Raw genomic sequence first — 15,567 nt, 5'->3', positions numbered from 1 at the left:
TGAATCACCCATTAGCCAGTGGCCAATGAAGGCCCATCACGTGTAGTAGTTAGAAAATGGATAGCTTCTGACCAGAGATGTTGATAAAAATATTGAACACTCCTGGCATGAACCAGGGCCAGATCTCGGTGAAGGTCTGTACTGGTGAGTGTATTTTTCAGGGATTTGAGCGAGAAAGAGGGAGTGGTAGTTGCAAGGATTATGGAAATGGTTTTTGCTGGTGCACTAAAAAACAACACTGAAAAGCTGAGGTCAATTAATCACCAATTAAAGATAAACACAAACACCAGATAACTCTTTACCACCACACAAAAAGGTATTCATCTTCTAGAAGTGGACACAAGAAAAAACTAAGGGTTAAGCTCAGGCCTCAATGATAAGCAGAATTTGGAAGAGGTAGAACACTCCAGTTATGTCCATCTACCACCCAAACACAGGACTCCTTGAAGGAGTTGAGCATAAGATATCAAACAGGGACATCTTGAATTCCCACATTCTCCCCAGACTTTGGCCCCTGTATAAATGATAGAAATGATGTCATGCTATCAAAAGCCATCATTCTCTCCTCGCTCACCAAGGATGTAGAATCTTCTGCCTTATAAGACCATAGGCATAACCTTGAAGCTCTTCCCTACCTTCCCTCCTGGCCATAGACAAATAGGGTTAAGTCATAACAGCAACCAGCTTGCTGAAGAAGAGAAGAGGTTAGACCCTAAGAAGAACCACAGGCCCAAGCTAGCAGGCATCACCAGAAGCTACCCATTTATTCAGCGGCTCAGAATATGACCACATCCCCACTGTAAGTCAACTATTATCCTAAGTGGAAAATGCACTGAATCCACTTCCCCTCGTCAACATCACAGCTTAGCAACACAGCACACTGCGGAGCCCCAGTTTTGCCATGGCTGACTCAGAGCTGTGGCTCAGTGCCACATATCAGTAGACCACAAAAAAGATCAAAATTTGAAGTATGGTTTATCCTGAATGCCTGTGGCTTTCCAGTATCCTCAAATAAAAAGATGCTAAGTCAAATGATCCTAGGTTGGGGTTATGTTTCTTCACAATTTCATGGATATATTTGTGTCTTTCTATAAATCTCCTCTTACAGTTTTGTTTTGCTTGCCCTATTAAGTTGAGAACTGTCTTTTTTTTTTTCCCCACTTAATGGGAGCATTTCACAATCTCTTGTTGACACATTCAAATGGCTGGTGTCAGCCCTCCTGTGCTTTGAGAACATTATTAAGGAAAGCCAGTGTTCCTTAAACACACACACACACACACACACACACACACACACACACACACACGGTGCTGCCACCGCACGCAGATGGGGAGCACCCGAGCTGGGCTATGCTGGACACAGGGGTTGACTCACAGATGGGCAAGACTGGGCAGGATGCGGAGAGATTTCCTCCTGCTGCTCAGAACTGCATGTAATTTGAAACTGAGGAATTGTTCATTTTGGGAATTTTCCATTTAATCTGTTTGGACGATAGTTGATTGTGTGTCAAATGCTGGAAACAAAATCTCAGGTAGGTGAGGGGAGGAAGGAGGAATGGTTAGGTTAGACCAGAACCCTTTACCCACCAGCCATATTCTGTGGACAAGCCCAGGGAATACTCTGCTCGATAATGGAATGAGGAAGCACTGGGTGAGAGCACCCAGCATCCCTGAGAAAGTCAATGTCCACAGGCCATTGGGGATGCTGGTACAAAACCAGGCTCCCTGTTATCAGTGTGTGTGGATGGTGGAGCCTGGCAGCCATAGAGGATAGAGCATGGACAATGAGGAAATGACTGGCAAAGTTAGGCTGCGGGGAGAGAGGTGCCTGAACCTTAGATGAGGATGGATGGTTAACGGGTCCAAGCATCGCAGGGGCAGGACAGACAAGCAGCCAGTAAGCATATTAGTCACAATATGCAATCAAGTGCCCGCTTCCGCAGCACATACACTGAAATTGGAACGATACAGAGAAGATTAGCATGGCCCCTGCGCAAGGATGCCACACAAATTCATGAAGCATTCCATATTTTAAATATGTATACAATCAAAAGAAGTCAACAAAGCCAGGCATGATGGCATGACTGACAAAGCAAAATGACCCCCGGGAAAGAATCTTTATGGGCTCACAGCACGGATGAAGGGCTTGGCTGACTGGTCTCCCCCAAAGAAGACTCAGAGGATTCTGTAACTCCCTTACTACCGTACTCCCACCATCGGTAGCGCTCATGGCCCTCCCTTTCAGTCTTGGCATAGCCTATGATTATTTGGGCCAATAGAATGCACAGGAAGTTAACTCTGGGACCATTAAGGCCAGGCATCCTCCACTTCTTCCCTCTTGGAGCCCTGAGCTGCTACTTGAAGAAAACCAGGTTAGTCTGCTTGAGAGAAAGCCCAGCCAGGTAAGATGTCCCAGGGACAAAGGTGACACAGAAGAGCACTGAGGTGTTGGCCACCTAGCCCAACTTTCACAGCATGAGAGACCCTAAGGAGTAGCATAGCACACAGAGTTGATTTAAGGCACGGAGTTTTATAGTGTACTAAAACAGAATTTTGTATTTGGAGATGGTGTCTGTAGCATGAATTAGGAATCAGATAGAAGGCTGAACATGAAGATTCTTTTTTTTTTTTCTGCCAGTCCTGGGGCTTGAACTCAGGGCCTGAGCACTGTGCCTGGCTTCAAGGCTAGCACTCTGCCACTTGAGCCACGGTGCCACTTTTTTGGCTTTTTCTATATATGTGGTGCTGAGGAATCGAACCCAGGGCTTCATGTATGCAAGGCAAGCACTCTACCACTAGGCCACATTCCCAGCCCCATGATGTCATGAAATTGCTCTCAAAGGATGAAGGAGTGGGAATCCAAGTTTCACGATGTATTAGCAGTAGCATGCAAATACACACACACACACACACACACACACACACAAACACACACACATAAGACTATGGTGAAGCAGTAATATGGGAAATCAAAAAGGTACCTAAGACCTCTGACTGGAGTAACTCACTCCTATAATCCAGCTCCGTGGAAGTTACAGATAAGAAAACAACACTGTCACAGGTAGCAGTCAGCCTAGGTCAAAATTGACAACAATCTATTTTTTTTTGTAAGCCAGACATATCAGGGCACAACTGTAATCCCAGCCACTCAGGAGGTGTGGTCTGAGGCTCCAGGCACAAACATGAGATCCTATCTGAAAAGTAACTAAAGCAAAAAGGGCCAGAGCATGGTTCATATGGTAGAGCAGCTGCTTAGAAAATGGAAAGTCTTGTGTTCAAAACCCCATATTGCCTCCCACAAAAAGATAAGAAAGAAGGAAATAAAGAGAGAAACAAAAAAAAAGAAAAAAAGAAGGGAGAAAGAAAGAAGGAAGGCAAGAAAGGAAAGGAGGGAGAGAGGAAGGGAGGAAGGAAGGAAAGAAGGAAGGAAAGGAAGGTATCTGGGTTTATAGGCAGGTTGTTGGAAGTATCAACTGATTTCCTTTATTTGCTTTTGAGCTGCCTCTGAACAAATACTTGAAGAGTAAAATAAGGGAGCAAAAAAAAAAAAGATGTATACAGTTTCGAAGTGGAATTCAGCAGAAACCTAAAGGAAGCAGGATTTTCTGGGTTTGGAAGCAATGCTGTTTCTCCCTTTTCGTCTCTCTGGATGACACACTGTTCTTAAGGTAAGAAATGGACTTGGGGGGGAAATCATTCTAGGACTTTGAAGATGCCACATACCTCAACATGAATGTGCCCAGCATAAAGTTCAGATCAAGATGAGACTGCAAGACACTGGGTTGAAACCTCAAGATGATTTCAAATGATGTGTCATAGAGCTTCCCAGTCAAACAAAAAGACTTCGAAGAATACTTGGGGTGTGCCTGGTACACCCATTGTCTAAATAACCGAGCTTCTAAGAACCAGAAGGATGCTAAGCCTATTTCCAGATCTGTCTCAGAAAACCCTGTAAGGGTGGCTTTGATTACAGTTTGATAGAAAAGCAATGCACGTGGTTCTTAAAAGAACAGAATCCACTTGGTTAGCTTACCAGAAAAAAAGAAAGAAACAAGAAAAACAAAACAAAAGGTTTCTGGAGCCTTTAGACTTCTACAGGTCAAAGAAACTACTTAGTTTCAAAAACGACCCTGTTGTATGCTGGGTGGATGCAAAGCACAGGTTCCTGATCTCTTAGTTTAACTAAGTGATCAAGTAGCTGGTTGAGAGCAGAGGACTTCAAGGTAGAAACACGGCAGAGAGTAACACAGGCTATCTAAGTTCAAGTCTAAGTGAGGCCTCAGGCAAATTGTTCAGCCACACTGTACTTTGGTGGGCTCCTGCGAAGGTGATCATCAGAGCTTCCCACACTGACTGAGAGTTGCATACATTAGTCCATGGAAGCACCTAGAACAATGCCTGGAAAGTATGTTCTGTTTATAAAGGTTGGTCTTTAGCAGTGCTCTAATTGAGGTGTACTCCCTGGATTGTTGGAAACTTAATCCCAAAGTCAAGTTAATGGAACTTGGAAGAGGGGTCCTGGAGAGACATTAGAATTACAAGATAGTCTTGTGGGCAGAGTGTCATGATGGCATGAGTGGCTTTGTGTGTGTATGTCTGTGAGTGAGTGTGTGTGCTTGCGTAAAGGTCCTGGGACTTGAACTCAGGGCCTAGACCCTATCCCTGAGATTTTTCACTCAAGGCTAGCACTCTACCACTTGAGCCACACCTCTACTTCCAGCTTTTTTTGTGGTTAACTGGGACAAAAGTCTCATGAACTTTCTGGCCAGGGCTGGCTTGAAAACAAGATTCTCAGATCTCAGCCTCCTAAGTAGGTAGGGTTACAGGCGTGAGACCCTGGTGCCCACTGATGCCTTTTTAAGAAGGAGAGAGAGCCAAGCTAGCAATCTTGCTCTGTTTCACCATGCGATGGCCTTGCCCTGCCTGGGCCTCGGCAGTCCCCACCATGAGAAGGGCATCAGCAGGTTGCAGCCGTAGGATCTTGAACTTCCTAGATGACAGAACTGTCAGCTGAATGAATGATTTTTCTTTATGAATTTCCCAGCTTGTGGTACCCAGTTACAGCAACAAAAGAAGAGGCTTGTGCAATTAATATGAACACCTAGGAGAAACTATAAAGAGTAGAAAACTGTTGGACTGTAGTGGTCCAGCCTCCAGGGTAGCTGGGACTACAGGCTGGTGTTACCTCAGCAGCTAGTATCACAGTGTTCCTGCTTTTCTTTAAGACTTTCAGATTTTTATCATCTCTACTGGACACAATGACTATTATGATTAAACGATCGCTTTCCAAAGGCAGAACATACCCAGCAGAACAAAGTCAAAGTAACTATTTGGGGAGGTTTTTGCATTTTTGTGAAGGCAAGGGTAAACATGCTTATAGAATGCTGAGAGGAAACACGAAAGCAGTCTCCCTTTTCCTCTTCCTCCTTTCTGGGTTTAACAATCACACAGTAGTTACAAGAAGAAAGGAGGGTCTCTCCCTTTCTGAATCAACGGGGAATTCCAGTTCCTACAAAATGCTAGCGGCCCCGCAGAGCTCGTGCACTCGGCGCCCACGCTGCACGCACCAGGGATTGGTGATGACAGGAATCCTTTCAGAACTATTCACAGGGGGAACCGGGCGTGTGGGGGGAGGTGGGTGCCCGTTCACGCTGACCCAGAACCGATGGGGGGACGCCCCAAGCCCCCACGAAACGGGGGAGTTTACGACGAGTGGCGGTGCGTGCGTGGGGGGGGGCGGAATCTGAGGCTTTCCAGGGATTTCCCCCACGGCGGGGGAAGGGGCGGGGCTTTCCCTCCCTCCCTGCGCGCACTCGTCCCGCCTTGCGCGGGGCGGGGCTCCCGAGCCTGCTCGCCCCGCCCTCGCGCTCTTGTTTCTCCCCCCCCCCCCCCCCCCTCCCCGGGCTCCGTCCCCCTTCCTGCGCGCTGCCCCTCGCGCGCCTTCCCCCCCCACCAGCCACCGCCGCCATTGGGAGCCCCTGAGGGCCACGCGTGCAGCGCCAGCAGCGCCCACCTGGCCGCGAGAGCCGAACGTGGTTAGAGGAGGGCCCTCACCCCCGAAACTCCCCGCCAGCGGGCCCCAAAGTTGGCTTTAGTCCCGGAACGTCTACCCTAGCGCGGCCCAAAGGCCTGAACTCCCCATTTGTGCAAAACCACTGGTGACTAGCCTATAAAAGGCGAGGAGCGTCCCTGGGTGGGCTCGAACCACCAACCTTTCGGTTAACAGCCGAACGCGCTAACCGATTGCGCCACAGAGACTGTGATGCCGCCGGGTCCCTCAGCCGAAGCCTTTATGAAGGATAATCAAGGCCGCGAGCGACGTTTCCTTTCCATTCCCCGATTCAAATCGGAACCGAAATCTTTCGCCGAGCATTTTATAATCCTCTCGTTTCTAACTTCTACCTTTTAGATGCATTGAAATATATAGAATGCATATATGTACAAGATGGGGCAGAACCACACACACTTTGCAGCGTGGTGTTCAATTCATTCCTCCTCGCCCCGCCCCCCCCATTCTGTTTCAGAAAGATATTTCTTCGTAGCTGTCTTTTATAAGGAACTATATTTCGGATTAGCCGTGGTTTATAAGGAAGCACAGGTTTATCTCATGAGCTGAGAAACTCTCCTTTGGTTTCCAATGATTTGTGCAGTTCTCTGCTGACTTATTTATTTGTCATCTGAATCGCATTTGCCTTTCTTTTTAAATTCAGGTAGTGGTGAAAACACACACACACACACACACAGAGTCCCTATTTGCTTGTTTTGTACTAAACTACAATGCGATTTTTGTTTTTTGGACACAATAACGTTTTGTTACTGCAAAGGAACATCAGAAAAAGCTAACAGAAACATTCCTGCATCCCTTTGCTCTGAGTTAACTGCTTTATTCTCAATGGAAATCTCAGCATTTAAGCTATGTCCTGTAAAACAAACATCTTCCCGGATTTTTTTCTTTATATATAATCCAGTTTGAGGAAATAGAAATTAGAGCAAAAGATACAAAGGAAGGCCAACGCTGGACAACTTTTAACACAGAATCATTGCTTTGCAAACATACCCCGTCCCTTTAAAATACTCTACAGGAAAATCTGTGCGTCTTCTTCGCGCCTTTTAAAGTAGCTTTTTCTCCTTCTATGCACATCATGATTTATGCTAGTGTGCAACATGCTTTTTAGTCCAACCCACATTTTGAGCCCCTTGCGTGATGACAGCTTAAATTAGCTTTGGAACCAATTAGCAGTGGTGTTGCCTGAAAACTCTGATGTTTAACAGCTGGGAATTCTCGCCAAGCTGCACCTCTCTTTTCCACACACTTTTTACACCTGCACTTGAGCATTCTGAGTGTGAAAAACACAATCTAGGAAACTTATACTGCACAGATAATGAGTCTGGTTTCATTAGGAGAAGCTACCTTCAATCTTATATTTTATATTCTTATGCATACAAGCTAAAACCACATGGGTAATGGTTTCTCTCCCTTGAATTCCAGAGTCCTTCCCTCTGCTATTGTTACTGGGATAATTTGGTTAGAATGGGCAGCAATGCCTCTTCATTAAATATTTACTTTCCGGCTTAAAATAAGACTTGCAACAGTTTAGTTCACGTTAGTATCTTTAGTTCCATCTCTTCTCTTCCCTTCAACATCACAGGAACAGTTCACCTTCTGAATAGATGAAAAGCAACAATTGATGAAAACCACTTCAGAAAAGAAGATTACCTCCATTGCTTCCCCAAAATATTGTTTGTATGGACTATTACTGTGGTTTTGAAACTCTTGTCTTCATTCCTGGTTCTGTAGTTTTAGACATTTTAATAGGAGAGAATGACTGTGCTCCCATTAATTAGCCTATGTGTCTCTCTGCTGAAAAGTGCTTTAAAAGAACATATAAATATTTAAAAAGTTTGAATGGAGTCTGAATGTTTTCTTCCAATGGTATCTATTAACATGGCTTTTATGCTAAATGCCTACTAAACAAACATAGAGCAAAACATATAAGACTGTCTAAATATTTGTGAATATTTCACTTTAAGCATACATATATTTATGCATATATATAGTGTTTAAAAACAAAGTAAATATACTGCATTAATTTCAGAGACATATTTGTTTCTTAAACTTTAGATAACCCCAGAAAAAATTATTCCTGTATATAGTTTATTATTCCATTAACACCAGGGTCTTTATAATTGCTAAAGATGAAAAATGACTTGGTCATTTTCATAGCATATGCTATTGAACTGAAAATTTAAGAATATGTATGATGGATGGGTATATCACTCCCTGATAGAGCACCTTACACTGGCATGAACAAGGCCCTGGGTTTGGTCCCCAGCACCATGGACCCCACATATTGGATTTTCTTCCAGGAGAGAGGAGGGGGGGAAGAGAGAGAGAGAGAGAGAGAGAGAGAGAGAGAGAGAGAGAGAGAGAGAGAGAGAGAGAGAGAGAGAAACATCTGTGCAAAAGGGATTTACATGGGCTCGGCAATGTGTCTGAGCTTTTTTGCTTAAGGCTAGGACTCTGCCACTTGAGTCACACTTCCACTTCCAGATTTTCAGTGGCTAATTAGAGATAATAGTCTCATAGACTTTCCTGCCTGGGCTGGTTTGAAACCATATCCTTAGATCTCAGTCTCCTGAGTAGCTAGGATTACAGGTATGAGCCACCGGTGCCTAGCTGGTCTTAATAGACAAGGAAGGAGGACAGCACTGATTTATAGGCCTTTCCACGATCACAAATCCAGTTTTTTCAGGTCCTGTATTTACTGCTTCATCCCAACAGAGCAGGCAACGCAGGGCATTTCCATTAATATGATAGTGCACAACCTTAATTCTTTTCCATTCTCATCTTTCAGAAGGGTGATTAAGTTGATAGATAATCCAGCTACAATGAGAGAGAGAGAGAGAGAAAGAGAGAGAGAGAGATCATTTGGACAGTGGAAGATTGTGCACCAGGCCTGAGCCAGGTGCTGTAATCCTAGCTACTCAACAGGCTGAGATCTGAGGATCACAGTTCAAAGCCAGCCCAGGCAGGAAAGGGTGTGACACTCTTATCTCAAATTAACCCCCAGAAAACTAGAAGTAGAGCAGTAGCTCAAAGTGGTAGAACGCTAACCTTGAGCAGAAGAGCTCAGGGACAGTGCAAGCCCCGAAGAATACTGAGCCTATATAATCTTAGCTACTCAGGTCTGAGGATCACAGTTCAAAGCCAGCCAAGGTAGGAATGTCTAGGAGACTCTTATCTCCAATTAACCACAGAGAGAAAGAGAGAGAGAGAGAGAGAGAGAGAGAGAGAGAGAGAGAGAGAGAGAGGTGGAGCTGTGGCTCAAGTGGGAGAGAGAGAGAGAGAGAGAGAGAGAGCAAGAGCAAGGTAGAGCTGTGGCTCAAATGGTAGAGTGCTTGCCTTGAACAAAAAAGCTTAGGAGGAAAGTGCCCATGCCCCGAGTTCAAACCCTCAACCAGTACCCAAAAAGAAGAAGAAGAAGAAGAAGAAGAAGAAGAAGAAGAAGAAGAAGAAGAAGAAGAAGAAGAAGAAGAAGAAGAAGAAGAAGAAGAAGAAAACTAGCCAGATGTTACTCAGAGCAAAAGAAGAGCCATTTGAATCGTGTAGGGCACACTTGCAAGTGATTTATGATAGTGATAAGTTGATCCCTTCTAAGCTTAACCGCATATCTTCTGCTCACCAGAAGTCAATTTCTCACACTCAAATCGCCAACTGAGAAGTATTAGTTATCAGGCCAGAGAGAAATAGGATTCATAAGTTATCCTTAGACTAGATACATCTATACACCTGTAAAATATTCAAGAAAACTAGGAACTTTTTTAAGCATATAGTTTCTGATTTTTATGTATTTTTTAAGGTTATGTCACTTAGTTGGAAATTTTTATAAAATTCTTCAGATATGTCCATTCATTCATTTTTACTTGTTTGGAAGTACCAGGGTTTTGAACTCAGAGCACTCTACCACTTAAGCTATGTCTCCAACCTTTTCATTTTATTTTTAATACACTGATGATTTAAAAGAAAAGGTGCCCATGGCTTCATGTCATGAAGGCTGAGAATGGGAGAGTAACTGGTTCGAGGCCACCCCAGGCAGGGAAGTTCTCAGCCCATCGTTGGGTACAGGGTGCTCACCTTTCATATCCATCTGTGTGGGAGGCTAAGATTAAAAGGACCCCAGTGTTAACTCAGCCCCCCACCCCCCCCCCAAAAAAAAATCCACAGCCATCCTGGAGTGCAGCTGGCTAGATATAAAAGTACACAGTCAATTCCAGTGAGCCCTGGGCAAAAAGTAACCTATAGAGAGCAGGGTGGAGGTTTGGCTTAGCTGTTCTGTGCTAGCCTACCAAGCATAAGGTCCTGAGTTCAAACCCTACTACTGCCAATAAAAAAAAAGTGAAAAAAGGCAAGAAATAATGTACTCATTTTCTATGTAGAGGGTTCAAAGAAAGACTTATTTAAAATATAGGCGTTCAATCTCCGTGAGTCTAGGGTTTGTTCTTGTTTGCTTGTTTCTTTGTCTGGGATTTTGTTTTATTTTACAGTATTGGGGGTTGGATCCAGGACCTTGGGCATGTAAAGGAAGCACTCTACCACTAAACCACCCCTTGGACTTCTCTTTTGTTTGTGGAAATAATCCCAAACCTTTTCTATGGGTTCACCAAATAATAAAGAACTAAAATTTTAACAGACAAGCATTATTCACAAATAGTATCAAACTGTTTCCATCCTGATAGACGCTTTCATCCCACTAGAATGGCAAAGGTTCTGGAGTAGTGCTTCATTTTCCTCGGTAGCCAGGGGGGCTTCCTAGGACGCTCTGGCTCGCTCAGTAAAGTGCAGTTCCCCCTGACAGTCTCTCTCCTGACTACACCATTCTTAGCAAGCGAGCCCTGGCCTTTTATTTTCATGATGGTGTATACAAGTTCGAGTCCACAGTCCTTTGCTGTCCCCTCTTCATAGTAAAAGTACTAGTACATTGGAAGTCCTGCCTAGCTTTCTGAACTCCTTTTAACAATTAATGTTAAAAAAATCAGAACAAAATTCCCTTCATTTGCTTAAAAATAAATAAATAAAGTGCAGGATATCATTGGCTCAGCTCTATGATCCTAGCTACTCAGGAGGTGAGATCTGAGGATCCCAGTTCAAAGACAGCCCAGGCAGGAACGCTTGTGCAACTTTCATCTCACAGACTAGTAATCAGCAAAAAGCCGGAAGTGGAGGTATAACATCAGCCCTGAGCAAAACAAAAACAAAGTAAAGGACAATGCCCAGGCCCTGAGTTCAAACCCTAAGCCCCAGTACCAGCAGAGAGAGAGAGAGAGAGAGAGAGAGAGAGAGAGAGAGAGAGAGAGAGAAGGAGGAAGGGAGGGAAGGAAGGGAGGGGAGGGAGGGAGGAAGGGAGGGAGGGAGGGAGGGAGGGGAGGAAGGAAGGAGGGAAGGGAAGGGAAGGGGAAGAGAAGGGAAGGGAAGGGAAGGGAAGGGAAGGGAAGGGAAGGGAAGGGAAGGGAAGGGCAGAGCAGATGGCAATAAGTGGAGGGACTCTGAACCCTAGGAGAGAGAAAAACTGGTGTGAAATGAAATCAGCAAGGTGGGCAGTTGGAAAATGAAGTATAGTACACATTGTCTAACTTGAAGTAAGTATTCTGTTATTTACTCCAATATAAATTAATAGGACTTTCCCTCTCTAGTTCCTAGGCCTATTGGAAAATAACCTATGAATACATGTCTCTTGATATGTTAGGTTAATATACCATTCAAAATTATAGTTCTGATTAAAAGAAATTAAAGGGGCCCGTGGTGCCTACCTGTAATCTCAGCTAAGGGGAGATCTAGATCCAGTCCCAGGCAATAATCTAAGACCATATCAAACAGACAGACAAAAACCCCTAAAACAGTAAAGGCTAGTAAAGGGGTTCAAGTGGTAGAGTGCTTAGCTAGTGTGAGGCTGTGAGTTTAAAACCCCAATACAGAGAGAGAGAGAGAGAGAGAGAGAGAGAGAGAGAGAGAGAGAGAGAGCAAGAGAGAGAGAGAGAGAGAGAGAGAGAGAGAGAGAGCAAGAGAGGAAGTCAGGCAAGCAGGCAGGCAAGCACAGACAGATGCCCCAGAGAGAGCTCCTTCCTTTCCCATAATAGACAAGAAGCCTGGAACCAAAGTCAGCTAAATCATGAAGACAACAGTGCCTAGTTAAAAAAAAACAAACACATAATTCAATTTTGTAAGGCAGATAAACAGTATCTTAGATGCTAAGAGGGGTGAGTATATCTAAATTTCAGGCAAGCTTTATGTAAAGTAACATTTAAAATTATATCTTATTTTGACATGTCAGACTTAAAAGTTGCCAAGAATCATATGAAGAACTCAATCAGGTTTCCTAAACAGTAGTATCTTACTATGTTGGCTTTATTCTCTCTCTCTCTCTCTCTCTTTCTCTCTCTTTGTCTGTCTCAATAGTAGTAGTGCTTTCCCTGATTTGTTTGAAAGAAAATTGCAGATGTGTGACCCCCTAAACACTCCAATGTATTTCTTAAACTAAAAAATTATTTTATATAACCACAGTACAGATCCCATACTATTAGAATTAATCCCTAATCTATAATATTTACTCAGATTTTACCAGTTGTTCCAGTGGGATGCTTAATTTCAAAAGAAAACCTGGAATCATGATTGGAATTTCATGGTCATGTTTTTGAGTTTTGGGGGGTTTTTTTTTTGAAACTTTTTGTGATAACCTTGGGACTTGAACTCAGGGCCTGGGCATTGTCCCTGAGCCTTTTTGCTTAAGGCTAGAACTCTACCACTTGAGCCACAGCTCCACTTCTGGCTTCTTTTAGTAGTTCCTTGGAGATGAGAGTCTCTTGGGGGACTGGAATATTGTCAAAAAAAAAAAAATACTGCCGCTCGGTGCTGGTGGTTCATGCCTCTGATCCCTGCTAGTCAGGAGCTTGAGATCTTGAGGACTGCAATGCATAACCCGTACAGGCAACAAAGTCTGTGAACCTCCTCAAATTCTGTGAAATTTCTCAAATAACCACCAAAAAGCAGGGCTGGAGTTGTGGCTCACGTGATAGGGTGCCAAACCTAGAAAGTGCAAGGAGTTCAAACTCCAATAAAAACTCCCTTTTTTTCCTCCAGGTACATATTCAGCAAATAACTATGACTTGACCTTTTGTTTCTTGAGAAGTAGCCCTAAGAACAGAGAACAATTATTGCACAAAAGTGGCTGAGATGGATGATATGGACTCTCCATTCTATTCCACGGGTCTGTGGCCATCCTTACGCCAGAATGGTAAATGAGCTACAGAGTAGAAACCCTTATTCTCAATTACTTTATAATTTAGAGGCGTGTGGTTATAGATTTTCTCTCATTCTTCTTTGAAAAAGAAATCTTTTCATTAACCCCCATCTAGAATAAATTGCATGCATAAATCTAAATTTAAATGCTCACCTGCAGGGCTCTTTTATGGAATCCTATTTATGTTAATGATGTGGGTTTTGGCAATCTTTTTCTCTGCATATTCTACAAAACAGTTTAAAAATTCAATTATGCCTTGCATGCTGGCTTCTGCCCACAGACCTACGTACTCAGAAGGCTGAGGTGGGAGAATCATGGAGTTCAAACCCAGCCTGAGCATCTCAGTAAGACACCCTCATCCCAAAACCAAATACAGGGGAACATGGCCTAGTGGTAGAGTGATTGCCTCGTATACATGACACCCTGGGTTCGATTCCTCAGGGCCATATATCTGGAAAAAGCCAGAAGTGGTGCTGTGGCTCAAGTGGTAGAGTGCTAGCCTTGAGCAAAAAAGAAGCCAGAGACAGTGCTCAGGCCCTGGGTTCAAGCCCCAGGACTGGCAAAAAACAAATACAAATACAATAAATTCTGAATTGAAATGTTTAAGGAACAGTGTGGATGTTGCTCTTACAGAAGTTTGTCCTCAGCTTCTGAATTAATAAGAGAAACACTTTAGCTTATTAATTTTATTTGTTCTGTCTTGTGGACAGAACAAAGGTTTAACATGTCTCTGTTCTATATGCAAAGATTTTCAGACATCAAATATTTCTTTATTCCTACTGATGGAAGGGTGACATTGATCAAAACACTCATAAACTGTACTCATAAATTGACATGTTGAATTGAAACCCTTTTATACAACTACTTAAAGATAATAAGGCCCCTCAATAAATGAATGGATCAAGAAGATGTGGTATATATACACATTGGAGTTCTATGCCTTCATCAAAAAGAATGGCATTGCCCCATTCACAAGGAAGACCTGGGCAAAATTATGTTAAGCGAAGTAAGCCAGGCCCAGAGAAATATAGGTTACATTGTTTCCCTCAGTTGTAATAACTAGAATATGTCTATGATATTCTTAGCAGGGGATCACAATAGCCCAATCACTGAGAGCATAGGACCATATATAATGAACGTATCAAAGTGAACTCCAAGAATTGGAAACAAGAGGTTCTTTTTATGTCCTGTATGCAGTTATTTCTATTCTTTTCTTTCTTAGTGTTCTGTACCCTTTGTCTTGTATATAAGCTTATCTGGTCCATGGAAGCGAAAGGGAATCACAGAAACAGCAGGACAAAGGATGAACTAATGCAACAATGATTCTCACTAAACACTATGGTTGGAAATAAACTTTAAAAACTTGGGAGGGAGAGGAGTGGAGAGTGGTAAGTGAAATAAAATGAGGGAGGAGGGTAACAGTGTTGAAATATAAATGTACTCATTACCTTACGTTTGTAACTGTAGCCCCCTGTTCATCATCATCTTTATAATAATATATATTATATTATACTAGAAACAAAACAAAAATGCCTTTGGTAATTCAACTTGTCTAGAGATGTAGAATTGTGTTTCTGTATGGTTAAAGTGACCTGCATTCTGCTCTTATGAAAGAACACCTAACTGTTTCTTCTCCTCCCTGTCTTTGCTGGTAGAAAACACGCACAAACTGTCCTTGTGATGTTTGGTGCTTTCTAGCATGCAATGTGACATGGCTTCTTTTTGTTTTGTTTTGTTTCTCTTTACTAAATTTTACTCCTCAAGGGCCTTGAAAGCATTTAAAAATCAATTTTAGTAGCAAAATAAATCTCAGTTTGTTCTTTTGATGTTTGATTTAATTAAAAATGAAGAAATCTTTTTTTTTTTTTTTAATTTTTTTTTATTATCAATTGAACATAATTTTTTTTTTTTACAAGGTGCTGTGCAAAGAGGGTGCAGTTACATAGTAGGGCATTGTGTACATTTCTTGTGGTATCTTACAACCTGTTTTCCCATCCCTTGTCTAGGTCAGGTAGACCCATATGCAGTATACAATGTATCAAGCACATATACAGTGATCACAGACTTGGTCTCTACTGTCTCTCCATCTCCCTTTGTTAACAGTCATATATCAGGGAGATCATGCCCCTTTGTTTTCTGTGTTCTAGGCTTGTCTCACTCAACATTATTTGTTCGAGTTCTGACCATTTCCCTGCAAATAACAATATTTCACCATTCCTAATCGCTATGTAGTATTCCATTGTGTATAAGTACCATATTTTTTGGATCCATT

The 15,567-nt window shown here is 42.9% G+C and overlaps 2 non-coding genes across 2 annotated transcripts; one reads left to right on the top strand and one right to left on the bottom strand.

Annotated features, from left to right (window-relative positions):
- The first annotated feature begins 1,927 nt into the window (after positions 1-1,927).
- On the top strand, positions 1,928-2,034 carry LOC125367360. Its single transcript, XR_007214058.1, has one exon. It is a non-coding gene; the product is annotated as a U6 spliceosomal RNA (small nuclear RNA).
- Positions 2,035-6,184: 4,150 nt separating this feature from the next.
- On the bottom strand, positions 6,185-6,258 carry Trnan-guu. Its single transcript has one exon. It is a non-coding gene; the product is annotated as a tRNA-Asn (tRNA).
- Between the last annotated feature and the right edge of the window lie 9,309 nt (positions 6,259-15,567).

The sequence above is a fragment of the Perognathus longimembris genome, chromosome 18 (genome assembly GCF_023159225.1).
Source record: "Perognathus longimembris pacificus isolate PPM17 chromosome 18, ASM2315922v1, whole genome shotgun sequence".
Lineage (NCBI taxonomy): Eukaryota > Metazoa > Chordata > Mammalia > Rodentia > Heteromyidae > Perognathus > Perognathus longimembris.
Note: the sequence above shows the minus strand (reverse complement) of the source record. Positions and strands in the feature narration are given on the sequence as shown.